General features: G+C 36.4%; 2 long non-coding RNA genes across 2 annotated transcripts; both read right to left on the reverse strand.

Annotated features, from left to right (window-relative positions):
- Nucleotides 1-6,956: 6,956 nt before the first annotated feature.
- Nucleotides 6,957-8,635, reverse strand: LOC110905825. Its single transcript, XR_002573449.2, has 3 exons — nt 7,983-8,635; nt 7,443-7,521; nt 6,957-7,009 (listed from the first exon to the last, which is right to left on the reverse strand). It is a non-coding gene; the product is annotated as an uncharacterized LOC110905825 (long non-coding RNA).
- A 3,780-nt stretch (nt 8,636-12,415) lies between these two features.
- LOC110905827 lies at nt 12,416-14,067 on the reverse strand. Its single transcript, XR_002573450.2, has 3 exons — nt 13,443-14,067; nt 12,902-12,980; nt 12,416-12,468 (listed from the first exon to the last, which is right to left on the reverse strand). It is a non-coding gene; the product is annotated as an uncharacterized LOC110905827 (long non-coding RNA).
- Between the last annotated feature and the right edge of the window lie 5,071 nt (nt 14,068-19,138).

The raw sequence follows: 19,138 nt of genomic DNA on the forward strand, positions 1-19,138 counted from the left end.
GAGAGGTTGGTTTAGTATAGGAGCTCATGAAAGGAGGAAAAGAATGAAAAACTCCAACAACAGCGAGCAATAGCAAATGAGGAATACCCAACACCAGGAAACTAGACCATTATGGGAGGAGGAACTTGATAGGCAATTAGCTGATTTCCACATGTTAGCAAATACAGCAGCAGAACCTAATCTCAACCAAATAGCTGAACCACAACTTCTATCCTAATTCTCTAACCAACCCATGGAACCAGAACATATACAGGAGAACCAATTCCCAATCCCGGCATTTGACCCCAATGAGATCCCTAGAATTCCCGCACCAAACCCTATAGAGCAGTATACAACACTAAACCCTTTAGACCGATGGTGGTATGACAACAGGTCAATTCAGGATATATTGGATAGCCTATACCCTTACGGAGAACCCATACCACGTTACCCTGAACCAGTTCCAGAACCATTACTACCCATGAACCAAGAAAATGTGGAAGAAGTTCGCCAATATGGTGAAGAGTTAGTTGAAGAGGGAAATCGGATACGTTAGATAGGAGAGAAACTCGTCTAGAAATATGACGAGCGTGAGATGCAGTTCTAGACAAGCCTATACCTAATATATATATATATATATATATATATATATATATAAAGTATAATGTACTTCAGGGCTTAACCTACATTAACATACATGACAAAAAATATAACGTGCGTTACTATCATAGAACGTGCGTGATTATAGTCCGATACGTGATTATGTGGTCCCATGTGTGATTATGTGGTCCCATGCGTGATTATGTGGTCTCATGCGTGATTATACCCCTGATCCAACGGTTACCATTGTCTCCTACGTGATGTATGATAATGCTTTTTGTATGTTAACCTTACTCTCTCTCTCTCTCTCCCTCTCTCGCTCTCTCTCTCTCTCTCTCTCTCTCTCTCTATATATATATATATATATATATATATATATATATATATATATGGTAAGGTTCATGCGAGAACCACCTTTATTGCAACAACCACGAGAACCAATGTGAACACAACCTAAAATAGCTAAAAAAACCTAACCCCCACCCCCCCCCCCAAGTTAAATGCTAAAAACTAGAACCCCCAAAAAAACCTAAAAAAAAAACCTAACCCCCCTCCCCCCACCCCAAAAAACTTAAACCCCCCTCCCCCACCCCCCAAAAACCTAAACCCCCCACCCCCCACCCCAAGCTAAAATGCGAAAAACTAAACCCCCAAAAAACCTAAAAAAATCTTTAAAAAAATCTAAAAAAAACTAATTTTTTTTAATATTTTTATGTTAAAATCGCTACTTTTAGTAGCCAAAAAAAAAATTTTTTTGGCTACTAAAAGTAGCGATTTTCTTATTATTAAAAAAAAATTTGTGTGTTTTTTAGCTATTTTTAGGCATTTTTGGTTCACATTGGTTCTCGCGGTTCTCACAATAAAAGGTGGTTCCTAACGGATCTTTATTCTATATGTGTGTGTGTGTGTGTGTGTTTTGTTACTTTGATAAAAAAAGATCATCAAAATCAACTAAAATAGATAAACTAATATATATATATCGATGCATAATTACTAGTACTTAAATTTCAGTTGTAATTTGTAATCGATGCATATATAGATATATAAAAAGAGTAAGTCGTAATGCTCGACGTTTTTGGTTCAATCTGTTTGAGTGATTGTTTGTGTTAATTTTATTCTGTGATATTAATACCTGATAAATGTTTACAATTCAGATGGACAACGAAGTAAATCAGGAAAACCAGAATAATGATAATAACGGGAACCAAGTGAATAAAAGTGCCATTGAACATATAGTAGCACAAGGAATCATAGATGCCATGACATATATTATCAAGACTATTAAAGAAGCAGAAAATAATAATTCTGTAATTGGAAGTAAACGTGCAACCACTGAAACAAGTCACAGCGTGAATTGTGACATTTGTGCCTCCACGGCCATCAAACAAATACCAAATCAATGAAATATTGTATTTCATACTTGGGATTTGTATAAATATGTGTATCATTTGCACATATCAATTCTTGTTTGACTTCAAGCTTTAAATCGCTTTCTTGGAAGTTATACGCGAACTAATGCATAAATGTAATCAGTTTAACACGAAAAACACTCCGGAATAGTGAAATAGGCTTAACATACCTTAAATAACCTTCTCATAAATTAGAAATAAGTTTCGGATGGTTTGGTGTGTCGAAAACAAGTTTGTTCGATCGCAGGGACTATTTGTGTCAAACTGCGAAACTATACCGATTTGTATATTAACGAACATTCTGGAACTTGATCATAAGTTAAACATACCCTAAATATCCTTTACATGGCTTGGGAATAGGCTTTGAGGGGTTCGGTATGCTAAAATAAACTTATTTGATCAATAGGGACTAAAAGCGTCAAAAAGTGCATAAGTTTGTATTTTTGCGCATATCTTACGTTCTGAATATATCCGGACACCCAAAAATTTATGTAATTATTAAAATATTTTATTTTAGTGATTGGCATGATAAAATTCCATTCGTCGCTCAATTTGGATCGCTTTTGCGTTCGTTACGACTTCCGTCGTAATTAACCGAACAACGCGATCATACGACCAAACGAACCGACATCCGAGATGTTTTTGAGCATGTTTTGAGTGCCCTATACTTTAACTCCATTTTAGAGCCTTGAAATGGGGTTAACGGGGCTTAAACGTGTCAAATATGCATCGAAAACCAAGTTTTAGGCTTGCAGGGGCTAAAACTGTAATTCTGTTAAACTTCTTAGGCGGCCCACGTAAGCCTAAACCCATTTCTTACGCGGCCCGCGAGAGCCCATCAGACAGAAACATTGAAGCTGGTCATTTAGCTCGATTTTGATGGTTTTGAACAATGGTTTTCAATGCTATGGATTGGTTTGTGTGGAGAACAAGTCCCCCAATCATTTGCATAGCCTAGATCATTCCCTCTTCTCCAAGAAATGATCTTAACGGTTTTGCGAAAACTATATAAAGGCCATGCTTTCATTCCTTGTTCCTCATATTTGATCTGAGATTTCTCTAAGTGGTTGTGATATTTCACTTCCTACCTGAGAAAACTTGGAATCAAATCTATTTGGACCCTTTGTAATTCCTCTTTCATTCTTTTATTGCTTTCCTAGCTCGAAAGTCAAACATTGTTTGACTTTCAGCTTTTACCACGAGTTGGTCAACAAGAAGTTCGTTTGAACTTCGCAACGTGAGCGTAATCACGATGGTTATAGTTCTTAGTGACTATACCTACTGATTACCACGTTGACTAGGCGTAGTGACGAGTCGTAGTTTCGGTCAAAATGCGCATTTAAGCGTATTTTGCAATCAAACTACTCTTGGTATCAAAACACTTTGTTTTGATATCAAAACCTGTTTTCTAACTTAGTTAAGCATGTTTTAACATGCTTAGCTCGTCACTTTTAGTTTAGTGCTTGTTTAGAGTCGTAAGTCAAGCGGTCTAAACCACCGCTTAGACTTCCGAACTCAACCCGTTTGGTCGATCATTAGGATCCGACCAAGCACGTTTGGTGACCATAGTTGCATAGGGAATAACCTTCCGAGATTATACCTTATGGTCAACCTTCCGAGATTATAGCTTATAGTCACCTAGTTTAAGTAGTTGTATGATAGGTACGTAGTTTATATGCCTTAGATAAATTACCAACCGCCCTTTTCATGCATAATTGGATTTTAAGCATATGTAACCTAAACTTTTGTCACTTAACTGATTATACAACATATTTAAACATGTTTAGGCATATAATACTTGTCATACGACTATTTACACGTCTCGAACGCGCGTTTGCGCGAACGACGCGTTAAAGTAGCGTAAGCTACCTTAATGGGTCGTAACGGGTCGAAAGCACTTAGGTTAGGTTTCGATTTAGTATGTAGGCATTGTTAAACCATGTCATATGAGTTCCAATAACTCATTTGGTTTACAAGACCTCATCCTATCCGATCTTCCGACTTAGGTCTGGTTTATTTATATAGTTATTAGGTTGCCGATTGGTTCCATGCTCCCTCTAGTTTTGCTTGGTTGTTGTTCAAAGACCACTAAGTATTCTCAAGTGAGTACATAGTTCCCCTATTTTACTGTTTTCAATTGTTATGGGGTGATTCATATGTGTTAAATGATTTCAATGTTTTAACGATGGTTTTTTTTTTTTTGAAAACGATTGAAATGGTTTATATTAAATTAATAACGATTTTGATAAAGTGAACAAACTTGCTGGTTGAAATTACATAACGAATAACATTCATTAATTTTGGCCAAACCGACCAGTATTAGGTTATGGTACCATAGGATCTGACAAATCCCGTTATCAGACTGCACCCATGGTTATGTGTGGGTTAGGTGGGTAGCGATCGAATCTGTGATTGTTAATTTACCCTTTGGTGGTTTATTAATGCGAAAGGCGAGATAGTCGAGTCATGAAGGTTGGAATGTTATTAGCGAGATGACCAAAAGTAGTTTCACTATTAAAACGAGTTAAACGATTTTGGGAGAAGTTAAACGATTTGAAACGACTTAAACGAGATAAACGATTGGTTTTGGGTTGTGATTAGATAATGGGACAGGTGTAGCATGATAAAAGCATGGTAGATACGCCGCTGGTACATCTTATATATAATTGCTCTTATCATATTACATTTTGTGTCATTATTTGGCTCACTGGGGAAACGATTTTAAAATGATGTCACACAACGAGGTTTTTGAAATAATATAAACCATACAAGTTTTATTAACGAGTTTTTACGAGATGTTTTACAATTTGATTAAATAAATGATTTGGGTTAAGAATCATGGCTACGAGATTTTATAAATTATAACGAACTTGATTTGAGTTGGTTAATTATGTCGCAATACTATATTTTTCAAAACAAGGTTTTAGTTAAGTATTGCAACATGTAAACTAGCCATGAATCCGACAATCCCATAAAACCTATGTACTTGCCAACATTTCTTTGATGACTTTGTTTTCACATATGTTTCAGGTATTGTTGAATGGTGTTGATTGCTAGGATGCATACTCACATAGGACTGGACGAGGCCTTAGTGACTTACTAACAATAATAGACTATGTTTAACTTGTTTCTTAAATCTCAAGACGATGTAAATGTTTAATGTTTAATAAAACGAAACTTCAAATTTCCGTGTGTTTTGAAACAATGATTCTGTTACAACACTCCCCGATGTTTCCGCCATGATTTGTTGTTTTATCGTGGTCGGGGTGTGACAGAAAAGTTGGTATCAGAGCTCATGGTTATAGGGCATTAGGTTATTAGTAATGCTTTGACCTAGTCTATAACCTTCCTAGGACCCTAACACAAGATTCTTGTGTTTAGATCTTAAAACAATATCGTCACCTATCCTTAGGTGATAACCATAACGAGAACACAATAACAAATCCACTTCGAAAATTAATCATCTGTTCTAGGATGATTGATTACTAGGTTTTGAACCCTCTGTTATAAGGTTTTGAACCCTTCCAGTTTGATTCATCATTGGCTTTGTGCCTTCTGAGTTTTCAAAATCTCGTCAAAGTTTGGGTCTAAATAATGTGAACACGTGCAAACTGGAAGAGTGAATGCCTGTACCCTGAGTTTTCTGTCTAAGGCTAGAGTGTTCGTACAAATCCGTAGTATCGGACCAGTCACTCTTACCTGGGAACTCTTGGGATGAGTGTTCACTTATAGGCGAGCATGTCTTCAGTGGTACATTAATATGACCCATTTACTTTGATTAATCACTGTCTCATTTGTTTGCCTTAGGTAACAAAAAAATGATCGCAATTTTTATGCGTTGTCATTCTGTTTTGATACACCTGATAGCATTTCATTCATTTCTTCCTATGTCCTCCATTCCCTCTAGAATGTCACTTCATCGCAACGACGCTCAGATGTCCGAACAAGCTACTAAAGTTGCCCAGCGAATAGGCGAAGTAATCCTGAAGACTGCTGAATTAGCTGTTGCCATGTCCCGTCTCCAGGATGAAACCACCCGAGAAGCATCAAAGGAAGCAGAAGCCAAGCCTTCGAAAAGGTCAAAGAAGCGTAAGACCTCAAAGAATCCTCCAGCCGTTGCACCAAATCAAGCAGGACCTGGTCAGGTGGCAACACTACCAGCCAAGAAGCGGTACTTGGGAACTGCTCCTTTCTGCAATCGATGCAATGGCCATCATCCGAATCAAGCACCTTGTTTCAAATGTACCCACTGCGGACGATGGGGACATTTGGTTAACATGTGCCGGTTTGTCATCCAAAACAAAGCTGTTGCGGGTCCTACTGTTGCGCGAGCACCATACGAAGGAACAACCCCTTTGTGCCATCAGTGTAACCTCCATCACCATGCTAGTGTCAAATGCCAAAGATGTTTCAAGTGTGGACTTGTTGGTCATATGGCAAGAGACTGTCGTTCAGTCGCTATGTAAAACCAAACTATTCAGAACCCTGTTCAATTTCAAGCAGATCCAGCACAAGCTCGTTTTCCTCTTGGAACTTGCTACTTCTATGACGAGACGAGTCATTTTAGGGACGAATACCCGAAGTTTGTCAATGCAAATCTGACCCACGGATGAGCATTGGGCTGATTAGAAGATGCTGCTGCTTGAAATTATTAGAAACTTATGCTTTTATTTCTTTTGTTGAACTCCGAAACAACCTGTTTAGTTTATAAATAAATCGTTGTTCACAATTCCGATGTACAACTGTAGTGTCACACCTCAACCAATGGCGGAAACATCGGGATGAGACGAAGTGTGAAGATTGCTCGAGACATCATAACGCTAATAATTGTGACAAGTATTTAAATAACCGATTTCATTTCATAAGATAAATTGTCAACATTACAAGAAATTCAAATACAACAAGTTTAACAAAAAAGACATAACAACATAACAAGATTGATACAACATATTAAACCCTAACGTCTATATGTGTATCTAGGCATCAACGCTACTTCTTTTCTTAGCATCGTCCTCATCAACCTGCAACATGTTTAAGATAATTCAACGCAAAAGCAAAGGCGAGTATACAAGTTTGATACATACATAGCAAAAGATAAGTTTTAAACCATTCCTCATAGCAAGCATGTGATTCAAGATAAACATTTAAATATGGCATGTGTCTAACATATCAAACCAAGGAAACGCAATATGCTCATGACATTACCGATGATAAAGGGCGGGTCGTTAATCCTATAGCGCTACATATGTCACGGTTTGGCTCGTACGAAGTTAATGATAAATTCAACACATAAGTTTCACCCAAGTTTAAAGTATCAAGCCATCACGTATACAAGCATGTTATAGGAATGTTCATGTGTTTAAGCAAAATGTTCTTGTGTAAGTTGGTTGATAGATAAACATGTTACACCCCAAAAGTGATAAAAGTAAAAGGGGGAAATACGAGTATACTCACATTGGTTGCGTTTGCGATTTCTTGTAAGTAACGCACGAGTAAGATTGGGAATCCAAGAGTACGAACGAGAGTGTTTATCCTAGATATTTAAAATATCACGAACTCATTATTATTTATTGGTTTAAAAAAATAAATAATCCTAATATTTATGTTTTGCATAATTTGGAATTCATATATTATATTTTGTCTCAATAATAAAATTTATTGTTATAAAAAGAATTATTCGTTTATGTTATTAATATAGAGATTTGGTTATAAAAGAAAGCTAATCGAAAATAAAAATCGTTTTGAAATTAAACACGTATTGTTTCGTGGATTTTTTTACAAAAAAAACGGGCAGAGTTTCCTCTGTTTTTGGACGATCCCGACAACTCTAGGTCTCGATATTTTTGTCAAAACTCAACCACTAATCGTAATGTAAACATTATATATAAAAATCCTCGTTAGAAACAAAATGTAAATAAATACTAATGTAGTGGTCCGACGTTTAAAGCAATATAATACGAAACAATAACAAATTGGGGGTTGTTTAAATTGTACCGAATTTCGAATGAGTCGTTGACCCGTTAGTTAACCGGGTTTGACCAGTTGACTACTGTTGACCGAACCGAAGCTGACACGAACTGAACATGAGCCAAAACTGAACCGAACCAAGACACCACGTTGACTCGATGAAAACTGAACCGGAGCTGACATGCTGAACCGAAGCTCGAGTCTGACCCGTAGCACCCGAACTGGAATCGAATCTTGAACTAGAAACTGGAACCATGACCCGAACCGAAAATAAAGTCCAAATCTTGAACCGAGACCCGAGCCGGAACCGAAACTGACATGACCCGAACCAACTGAACTGAACCGTGTTGAACCGTTCATGAAACCGGTTGGAGCTCGTCGGACCAAGCTCGTGCCGCTGCCGCCGTCGCCTTGATTTCCACCACAACACCTTCAACGCCGCAAGAATGCGATTGTTGCTGTTGTTTGTGCGCCGCCACCACTGCGGTGGTGGTCGGCCGTTTGTGCTGGGAGGGAGAGGAGAACGAGAGTGGTAGAGGTGGGGGTCTTGTCCGGTTTGTTTGGCTGTGGCTCACCGGAAAGGCGGCGCCGGAAGGGTCGCCGGAACCCTAATCCGGTGACCGGATTTTTTTAGAGAGAGGGAGATGGAGGTTGGGTTCTGTTTTGGGTGCAAATGATGCTGGCCGAACACATGGCTGACCTAAATTAGCTATATATCTTTTCATTTTTGACCATTAATTCTCTAGGTTTATATTTTTTTTTCATTATGTTAATTAGCTTATTATGGTTGATAATAAATATTTAAAAATTACCAAATGAATCTAACTTTAACTGACTAGCTTGACTATAAGGTATTCTGTTCAAATATTTAAGTAACATATATCAACGTTACTTTGTTTTTTTTTTAACAAATTTGCTTAATTAAATGATGTGGGATAATCATTGAATAGAGTTAATTAGTTTGATTAAATGCATAAGTAGATTGTTTAATTTAGAAGTTTAATCATGTTGTTAATATATAATATTATTAATGTAATCAAACATATATGCCATAATATAAGGTATATTATGTAGTATATATATATATATATATATAAGAAAAAAAAAGATAAGCGAAGTATAATTCGTATGAAATAGTAAATTTTATTACGATCGAAGTCTCGGATTACGATAATACGATAACATGAGATTACCAGTTTCCAAAAATAGAAATACGTTACAAGCTTTCTAATTAAAGAAAGTTATGAAAAAGCGAGGCGTTACAGTCTCCCCTCCTTTAGGAAATTTCATCCCGAAATTTATTCAGAAGGAAGACTTGAAAGGGACAGACTTGATCGCGAACGGGGTTCGTATAAAGACAAAGAATAATGAAAAAAAATAAAAATAAAATAAGGGGAGTATAAAAGCGAACGATTGATTTTGATACTCAATTATGAGTATGAGAATAGCATATGTACAGAATAAATGAAGGTGATGCTAAGAATGAAGTCTCATCGAGGATAATTGGATATAATGCGTTTGTGAGTTGCTTAAAGTTTGAATTAGGTCCAAAAAGGTCTGCAAAACACTGAATTTCTCATGGCATGTTTCACGAAAGTTTGGTAACGTGGTGAAAACACTTATATATAGGAAGTACCAGCGGCGGCGTATCCACCATGTTTTGACCACCTTACGTCTGTTTCGTATTCGGTGTCATATTACGTTCTATGTCTTACCATACACAGTAGTACACTCTATGGTCTTTCATGAGCCAATCACTATAATCCCGTGTGCACCCGCGATTATTTTTATCGTCGCATGATCCGCATAGCTTGTACTAGTTGTGTATGAATCAGGGTATACATAATTTATAAAAAAAATAGAATGTGTACGTATAAGAATATAGTGTATAAGCAAGTCCATGATTAAGTATGTATGGGATCCACGTAAGCAAATCTCTCGGATTACGCTCACGTACGGGTACGAATGTATGAATCATGAGTATTAATGAAAGTATGAGCATAAGTATAAGTTTAAGTGTGAATATGCACGTAAGTATGAGTATCAACGTAAAACGTATGAGTATAGGTATGAATACAATTATAAGTATACGCGTAAAATGTATTGTTATGAATATGAGTGTGAATGTAAGCATGCGTATGAATATATATAATAGTATACGTATGAATAAGTATGTTGGTATGAACATGAAACGTATGAGCATGAACATGAAAAAAAATGAATCAGCATGAATGTAAGTAGGTATAACTAATGACAATTGTGTGTACGAAATAAATCGAATACAACGAATTTGAGCGTGTAAAATGATCAAGAAGTTGTGGGTATGTAAAATGAATGATAGGTGAAGTCGGCGTGTGATATTGACTAAAAGGTGTACGATGGTATGCGTATATAGTTGTTTAAGCGAAACATTGAGTTTATCGAATCAAAATAGATTGAGTTTAACTAGTAATGTAGATCCTAGCCTGTAAATGTAAAAAGGAATATAAGGTACTTATTGGTTATACATAACATGTTTTGTAAGGAATGGAAATGCTACTTTTGTTTTAAAAGAAAATTTACGTAAGTTGAAGACTGCCGGTCCCCATGAAGTCTTTTTGCCCACGTTTTTTTTTTTGAAATTCGAATGTCGTATTGAGCGGTGTAAAAAAAATTCATTGTAAATAATAAGTTCGTATTATTCCAAAGGATCTTGCATTAAAATGTGAAATTTGAAATTTGAAATTTGGAGGTTCTTGAGAAAACGTTGATTCTTAAAAGAAGTTTAGCAATGAAAATGATTCGTTGGTTTTGAAAAGAGTTTGTGGTAAAACGATCTTATAATATATATAAGATCTTATCAATATATGAGAAAATTGGTTTGATTTATGACTTAGAGTGAAAGTCTTTAGTATAATGATGTAATGTGAGCGCGTTTTAGTGATTAGGTTAAATATGAAGTTCATGGGCAAGAGATCCATTGGACCGATTAAGATTAAGTTGATAGGTAGCATCTCACAAGGTTTTGAAATTCGGGTGATAAAACGTTTTAAGGCATGATTGGGAATTTTCGTGTATATCATTTACGTTAAATAGGTTACGAGATAAAGAATACGCTTGATAAAATAATAAATTTTGAATTGCATAAGTAAGGATTTTGACGAATGATAAACGATTTAGGTGCAAAATAAGTTTGTGTCGTATGATGAAGTCTCCTTTGAAATAAAATTTTGGTAACGCTCAACTAGGTAAGGGAATCACCCTAACTCGTCGGTGATGTCGTCTTAAGAAAAGAAGGAGTGGAGTTATTCGTCAAGGTAAGGAAATCAGTCCTATCTCACTGACATGTCCCCATTTTGGTGTTACAAAGAATGTAAACAAAATTGAGTGATGTTTTGAAATCATGCATATGTATACTATATGAAAAGATTTAGTATGATGTGTGTGTGAGAAAAATGATCTCGAAAACAAATTTGAATTTGTAAAGGGAGAATTGTATCATATAAAAGCGATGATAGTAAAGCATAGGTTGATTAAAACTTGGATTGTTCCAAAACGGAACTTTGACTAAACCAAAGTAGTCGAAAATTCCTTTGAATTTGAGAAACATGCTTTGGCCTAATAGGTGGAATACTCTCGCCGATATCTCGGTTAACGGTATTCACCCTTCCGGTTACTACACGTCACAAATCGATCGAAATTTCGAGACTTGGCGGGATTTATGAAAAACAAAAGAATCGAGGAGTGGATCTAGTCGAAAGGTGCGGGTTTCACCCCTAACTTGACGATTTCGTATCCTAAGTGTGGTTGGTACTCGTCGGTTAAAATTTAATTTCAACACTATGACGAGGGTCCACTAGAATTTGAAATTTGAATTTCCCCACCAAGGTGAGGATTTCACTCCTAACTTGATGGTGGATTTCGTGCAAGAAGAGAAAAATAAAAGGATTGAGAGTCATTCCCCAAATTGTGGGTTTCACACCTATTTTGGTGAAGTCATCTCGTTTGTGTATTATGAGTGGTTTCGATTTTAGTATAAAGGAGTAAAAGACGTATGCTCAAAATAACAATAACAAGTATAAGCACGTAAAGCATTTTAAGAAAATAACACGTAAGAGGCACTTCAAGAATAACATGTAAAGATATCTCGTAAAAATAGCATGTGAAGAAAATATGGTCGAATTTTGGTGCTTAACTATAGACTAGGTCAAAAGTATGGCAATTTTCCTAATTCCCTATAGTTATGGCTCTGATACCAATCTGTCACACCCCAACCAATGGTGGAAACATCGGGATGAGACGAAGTGTGAAGATTGCTCGAGACATCATAACGCTAATAATTGTGACAAGTATTTAAATAACCGATTTCATTTCATAAGATAAATTGTCAACATTACAAGAAATTCAAATACAACAAGTTTAACAAAAAAGACATAACAATATAACAAGATTGATACAACATATTAAACCCTAACGTCTATATGTGTATCTAGGCATCAACGCTACTTCTTTTCTTAGCATCGTCCTCATCAACCTGTAACATGTTTAAGATAATTCAATGCAAAAGCAAAGGCAAGTATACAAATTTGATACATACATAGCAAAAGATAAGTTTTAAACCATTCCTCATAGCAAGCATGTGATTCAAGATAAACATTTAAATATGGCATGTGTCTAACATATCAAACCAAGGAAACACAATATGCTCATGACATTACCGATGATAAAGGGCGGGTCGTTAATCCTATAGCGCTACATATGTCACGGTTTGGCTCGTACGAAGATAATGATAAATTCAACACATAAGTTTCACCCAAGTTTAAAGTATCAAGCCATCACGTATACAAGCATGTTATAGGAATGTTCATGTGTTTAAGCAAAATGTTCTTGTGTAAGTTTGTTGATAGATAAACATGTTACACCCCAAAAGTGATAAAAGTAAAAGGGGGAAATACGAGTATACTCACATTGGTTGCGTTTGCGATTTCTTGTAAGTAACGCACGAGTAAGATTGGGAATCCAAGAGTACGAACGAGAGTGTTTATCCTAGATATTTAAAATATCACGAACTCATTATTATTTATTGGTTTAAAAAAATAAATAATCCTAATATTTATGTTTTGCATAATTTGGAATTCATATATTATATTTTGTCTCAATAATAAAATTTATTGTTATAAAAAGAATTATTCGTTTATGTTATTAATATAGAGATTGGGTTATAAAAGAAAGCTAATCGAAAATAAAAATCGTTTTGAAATTAAACACGTATTGTTTCGTGGATTTTTTTTACAAAAAAAACAGGCAGAGTTTCCTCTGTTTTTGGACGATCCCGACAACTCTAGGTGTCGATATTTTTGTCAAAACTCAACCACTAATCGTAATGTAAACATTATATATAAAAATCCTCGTTAGAAACAAAATGTAAATAAATACTAATGTAGTGGTCCAACGTTTAAAGCAATATAATACGAAACAATAATAAATTGGGGGTTGTTTAAATTGTACCGAATTTCGAATGAGTCGTTGACCCGTTAGTTAACCGGGTTTGACCAGTTGACTACTGTTGACCGAACCGAAGCTGACACGAACTGAACATGAGCCAAAACTGAACAGAACCAAGACACCACGTTGACTCGATGAAAACTGAACCGGAGCTGACATGCTGAACCGAAGCTCGAGTCTGACCCGTAGCACCCGAACTAGAATCGAATCTTGAACTAGAAACTGGAACCATGACCCGAACCGAAAATAAAGTCCAAATCTTGAACCGAGACCTGAGCCGGAACCGAAACTGACATGACCCGAACCAACTGAACTGAACCGTGTTGAACCGTTCATGAAACCGGTTGGAGCTCGTCGGACCAAGCTCGTGCCGCTGCCACCGTCGCCTTGATTTCCACCACGACACCTTCAACGCCGCAAGAATGCGGTTGTTGCTGTTGTTTGTGCGCCGCCACCACTACGGTGGTGGTCGACCGTTTGTGCAGGGAGGGAGAGGAGAACGAGAGTGGTAGAGGTGGGGGTCTTGTCCGGTTTGTTTGGCTGTGGCTCACCGGAAAGGCGGCGCCGGAAGGGTTGCCGGAACCCTAATCCGGTGACCGGATTTTTTTAGAGAGAGGGAGATGGAGGTTGGGTTCTGTTTTGGGTGCAAATGATGCTGGCCGAACACATGGCTGACCTAAATCAGCTATATATCTTTTCATTTTTGACCATTAATTCTCTATGTTTATATTTTTTTTCATTATGTTAATTAGCTTATTATGGTTGATAATAAATATTTAAAAATTACCAAATGAATCTAACTTTAACTGACTAGCTTGACTATAAGGTATTCTGTTCAAATATTTAAGTAACATATATCAACGTTACTTATGTTTTTTTTTAACAAATTTGCTTAATTAAATGATGTGGGATAATCATTGAATAGAGTTAATTAGTTTGATTAAATGCATAAGTAGATTGTTTAATTTAGAAGTTTAATCATGTTGTTAATATATAATATTATTAATGTAATCAAACATATATGCCATAATATAAGGTATATTATGTAGTATTTATATATATATATATATATATATATATATATATATATATATATATATAAGAAAAAAAAGATAAGCGAAGTATAATTCGTATGAAATAGTAAATTTTATTACGATCGAAGTCTCGGATTACTATAATACGAAACGAAATACGATAACATGAGATTACCAGTTTCCAAAAATAGAAATACGTTACAAGCTTTCTAATTAAAGAAAGTTATGAAAAAGCGAGGCGTTACATGTAGTTACATGTGTGTATGGCATACCCCTATAATACCTACACCAAAGAACTATGTTCTTTACAAACTACTTTTGTAGTTCTTCCATTCATGTGATCGCTCATGATTTCCTCGAAAATTTTAAGTACTCGTTTCAAGAAACGAAGTACAGAATATAAGTGACATTTTGAGTAATCACTTTAAATCCTTGGTTAGATAACTAAGGGTATTACTTTTTTGACCTTATACCCAACCTCCAAATTCTGCTTCATATGTCACCTTGGCATATCTAGCACCTCAACTTCATGAGGATTCTACCTCGTGTGTTGACTTAAGCACGTCTAGTGCAAGGTTTCGAAGCATCTCCTGCTATTCGAATTCCAAAATCCATATAGGATTTTACTATCTTCACAATTAAATCCTTGTGAATGATTATCGCTCAAATCGGAGCCCTTGATTGGATACTTCGTACGCTTTAATACGTACATTACAATCCAATAAGGACAAAGCCGAAATTCTTATTAAGATCTTCCTATCTTCATAGTTAGATTTTAATATGTTTAAAGTGCCAAATGAAATCCACGGATTGGACACCTGGTATGCTTTAAATACCGTGTCCAAAGATAACAAATTAAAGGTCAGGTTAAGCAATTATGCGATTATGTGGTTATGTGTTTCTTTTATGTTTTTGTGTAATTTGAGTTTTTCGATATCCAAATCCTCGTAGAATCTTCCATATCTCCATATGAGGGATTCATAGTAGGATATCCAAAGGTACTGCCTTAAATCCTTAATGGGCTTCTACGTAATAGTTAAGACCCTTGGATTATAAGTACCATTCCATAATTCGAAAAAGACCCATTGAGTGGTCTAGTTAAAAGATTGATTCAGAATCTGGTTAAGAATGGCATGTGATGATATAGCTAAAAGGACCCTATGGTGGTCCAGTCACACTCATCACAGGTTCGTTCATTTGGTTTTTCCCTACACATTATTAAATACACTGTGTGGACTATGCAAGGAATTACGTAATTATGGACGTGTACATAATTATGACATTCAGTGCACGGAAACCACAGTAAGATTTATCATGTGTAAGAACCGATAGTGGCAACAATAACAGAACTTGAACAATGTAATGGAGGTACGGTGGACGCACCAATTGCGCTTCATATACTTTTATATAAGTGTCCCTCTTACATTGCAAGCATAATTTTATTAAAGTTACTAGAAGTTCAGAACCCTAACTAGTGTTGTCTTACCTTTTCGACTTCATGTTTCTAACTCTCACAAGTTTCCTCTGATTAAATTTCGGGACGAAATTTCCTGAAGTAGGGGAGACTGTGACATCTGTGCCTCCACGGCCATCAAACAAATACCAAATCAATGAAATATTGTATTTCATACTTAGGATTTGTATAAATATGTGTATCATTTGCACATATCAATTCTTGTTTGATTTCAAGCTTTAAATCGCTTTCTTGGAAGTTATACGCGAACTAATGCGTAAACGTAATCAGTTTAACACGAAAACCACTCCGGAATAGTGAAATAGGCTTAACATACCTTAACATACTTCAAGCTAACTTCGCTGGACAGAGGGTTTAACACGAGCTTAAACCCTCTAATCACCCAAAAACAGCTCAAAAACCATGTTTTGATACATTAAAATGTCCAAAATGACTCCCTAATCATGTATTAACAACAACCTACCGATTAAACACACCAAACCAATCCATTTGAGGTCCAAAAACTTGAAAACTTTGAAACTTTTGAAAAAACCTTCAATACTATGAAAATCTCAACAAAAACACAACAACCAAGAGCACTAAGGTTCTGATACCAAATTGTAGATCCCAAAACGAATCCGGATCACATTGGTTGGTTGTTTTAACCCATAAAACCTATTGATTAGGTGTTTGAGACATGAAAAGTTAAGAAAGATCAAAGATGAAGGTGAAGCTAATGGATTAATGAATACAACAAGTGTTGTATTGAATCCAAACAATAAGATATAACAATAAAACACCTTGGATATCAGATTAGAGCACAAGATCAACAAGAGAAAGTTACAACACCAATATTCATTCAAGAGCCAAAAGCTTGAGTTTGTTACAAGGCATGGGCTATATATATAGTGTTCCTGATCAGCCAGCAAATTTATAAATTTGCTGGAATCTTATCTACACTAGGTCAGGAACACTACTATTAGAGAATTACAAAATAAGCCCTTAAACATTCTAATTAGCTACAAACTATTACTAAACTAATCCAGCACAAGTATCAACGATCTCAAAAGTTCTAACAGAGATACTCCCTTACTTTTTGTTTTCTAAGTGATGTGGACAAAAAATGAAGGATGTAAACCTTATCGAGCCAGCTCACGAGCTCACGAGCCGAGCCAGGCCAAGCTCGAGCTCGGCTCATTTACAAATCGAGCCGAGCCGAGCTGGCTCGTTTACAACCGAGCCAATTTCGAGACGAGCTTTCTTCGAGTTTTTTTCGAGTGAGTTTCGAGCGAGCTGCGAGCCACGAGTTTTTTGAACACCCTTATTGGAAGGGAAGAGCTTGTGAAGAAAGCAATCGATGTAGAAGTTGGACCCAGTGTGGCCAGATGATTCTCCTATCAGCAAATCTCGGGGGGGGGGGTAAGAGAATCCAGGAGAGTTGATTGGATTCAGGGCATCAAAACAAGTAACATGGTACACTTCATCTCCATTCAGGAAACAAAATTGGGGTTATCTTTAAAGTTCCAGTTCAGTCAATTCTGGGGTAAGTCTGTTTTTGAATTTGATTTGGTAGAAGCACTAGGTAGGTCCGGGGGTTTATTATATTTATGGAACCCGACAATTTTTTGAAAGTCAGGTATAACAACCCTCATAAAATGCCCGATTATACCCCGTGTACGCTAAATTAGACCCGTATAACCTTAGTTTTTATAAAAATTAAATAAAATAATACTTTTAACTCGCTCGCGGGCCGCGACCAGCTTGGCCATATGCCTCGTGGGGCATGAGACCCCTTTGCTTGCCAGATACACAATTTTGACACGTGTCTCATCCCGTGTCAAGCCTACTTGGTGATCTGTCACACCTAGCCATAGCTAGGTATGACTCACGGGCCACGAAAGAAAGACCCTAGCGGGTTGCGAGGCGCTAGGGCCTCCGATTTCAGCCTATAAATTAAGGCTTTCAGCCTCAATTTCAGTCGTTCAATTTTCTTTTCTCTCTCAATCCCTATTATAGAAATATAGCAGCTCGATATTATACCCTTAAAACACGAAGCTCTGCCTCGTTGTAAGAATTTTAACCCCCGATCACTAATTCGTTACCCTACCTGATTGATCTAGGGCTCCGTAACGCATGTCGAGGCTCTGCCTGACTAAGTTCGTTGGAGTTATGTCTCGTGTTGTATGGCTAAGTAACTTGGGTTATCTTAGTAACACGTGTGCATTGTCTGTTTTTAATAGAAAATAATCCGGAACACCAACAGGAAGCTGTAGAATTACCTAAGTCTACAAAGTGAGTCATTCTCTTTTTCTACCAAATTGTTTTACCAAAACCTCAAATATTTCTAGTTATACTTACAGTGATTGAGTTTTTGTATTCTACAATTGCTGCTATTATGTGGGGTTTTGTATTAACTACTAGTAAAGCATTACTATTGGACAAAGTGTTAGCCAATAGTAATATGATCACAGTCATGGAACTGCCAACATGACAAATACTGAATGAGTACATTAGTAGATATAAACATTGTAATCGTTCTCAATACTGTAAAATTATAAAAGCTTGTTTTGACTAATCTGGGATGCACTCGCTAGTATTTCTTACTGATAAAATCTTTTTAAAACGCGTTTCAGGTAACTTAATGTGAAGCTATAAGAAGCTAGCTATAGAGCACTGAAGGCTTAAAGAAGTGGCTATAAAGTTACCTAACCAAAAGTTTATGTTTTCAGCAACAAGGGTTTATCCCTATAAATGTACTATTAATGGAACATGGGTTTTATCACATTTAATTATTATAAAAGTTTGGTGTTTTGAAACTTTGAAACTATTTCCTAACTACGATCCTAATGTCTCATTTCCGCTACCAAATTAATAAACACCGATACCACCAGCTACTATTCTTGTGGCTGTCGCTCCCGGGGTAGGGGTCGGGGGCTGCGACAGAAGGTGGTATCAGAGCCAAAGCCACTGGTTTAAGCCATTTAGGTGTTCTCTTAATACCTAAATTTTACCCAATTGTGTTAGGAAATAACTTATGTGTTATTCTGGGTAAATAAGTATATTATTATTTTGTGTTATATGACAATTTTCTAGTTTACAGTATGAGTGAGCAAGGTACCTTTGACACTTACCGTCAATTACTTCATTCTCCAAAGAATGAAGGACATCATCCCAGCCAACCCTAGGATACACCGCTGATTCTGATGAAGGAA

Source organism: Helianthus annuus, chromosome 14, assembly GCF_002127325.2.
Source record: "Helianthus annuus cultivar XRQ/B chromosome 14, HanXRQr2.0-SUNRISE, whole genome shotgun sequence".
In the NCBI taxonomy this organism is placed as follows: Eukaryota; Viridiplantae; Streptophyta; class Magnoliopsida; order Asterales; family Asteraceae; genus Helianthus; species Helianthus annuus.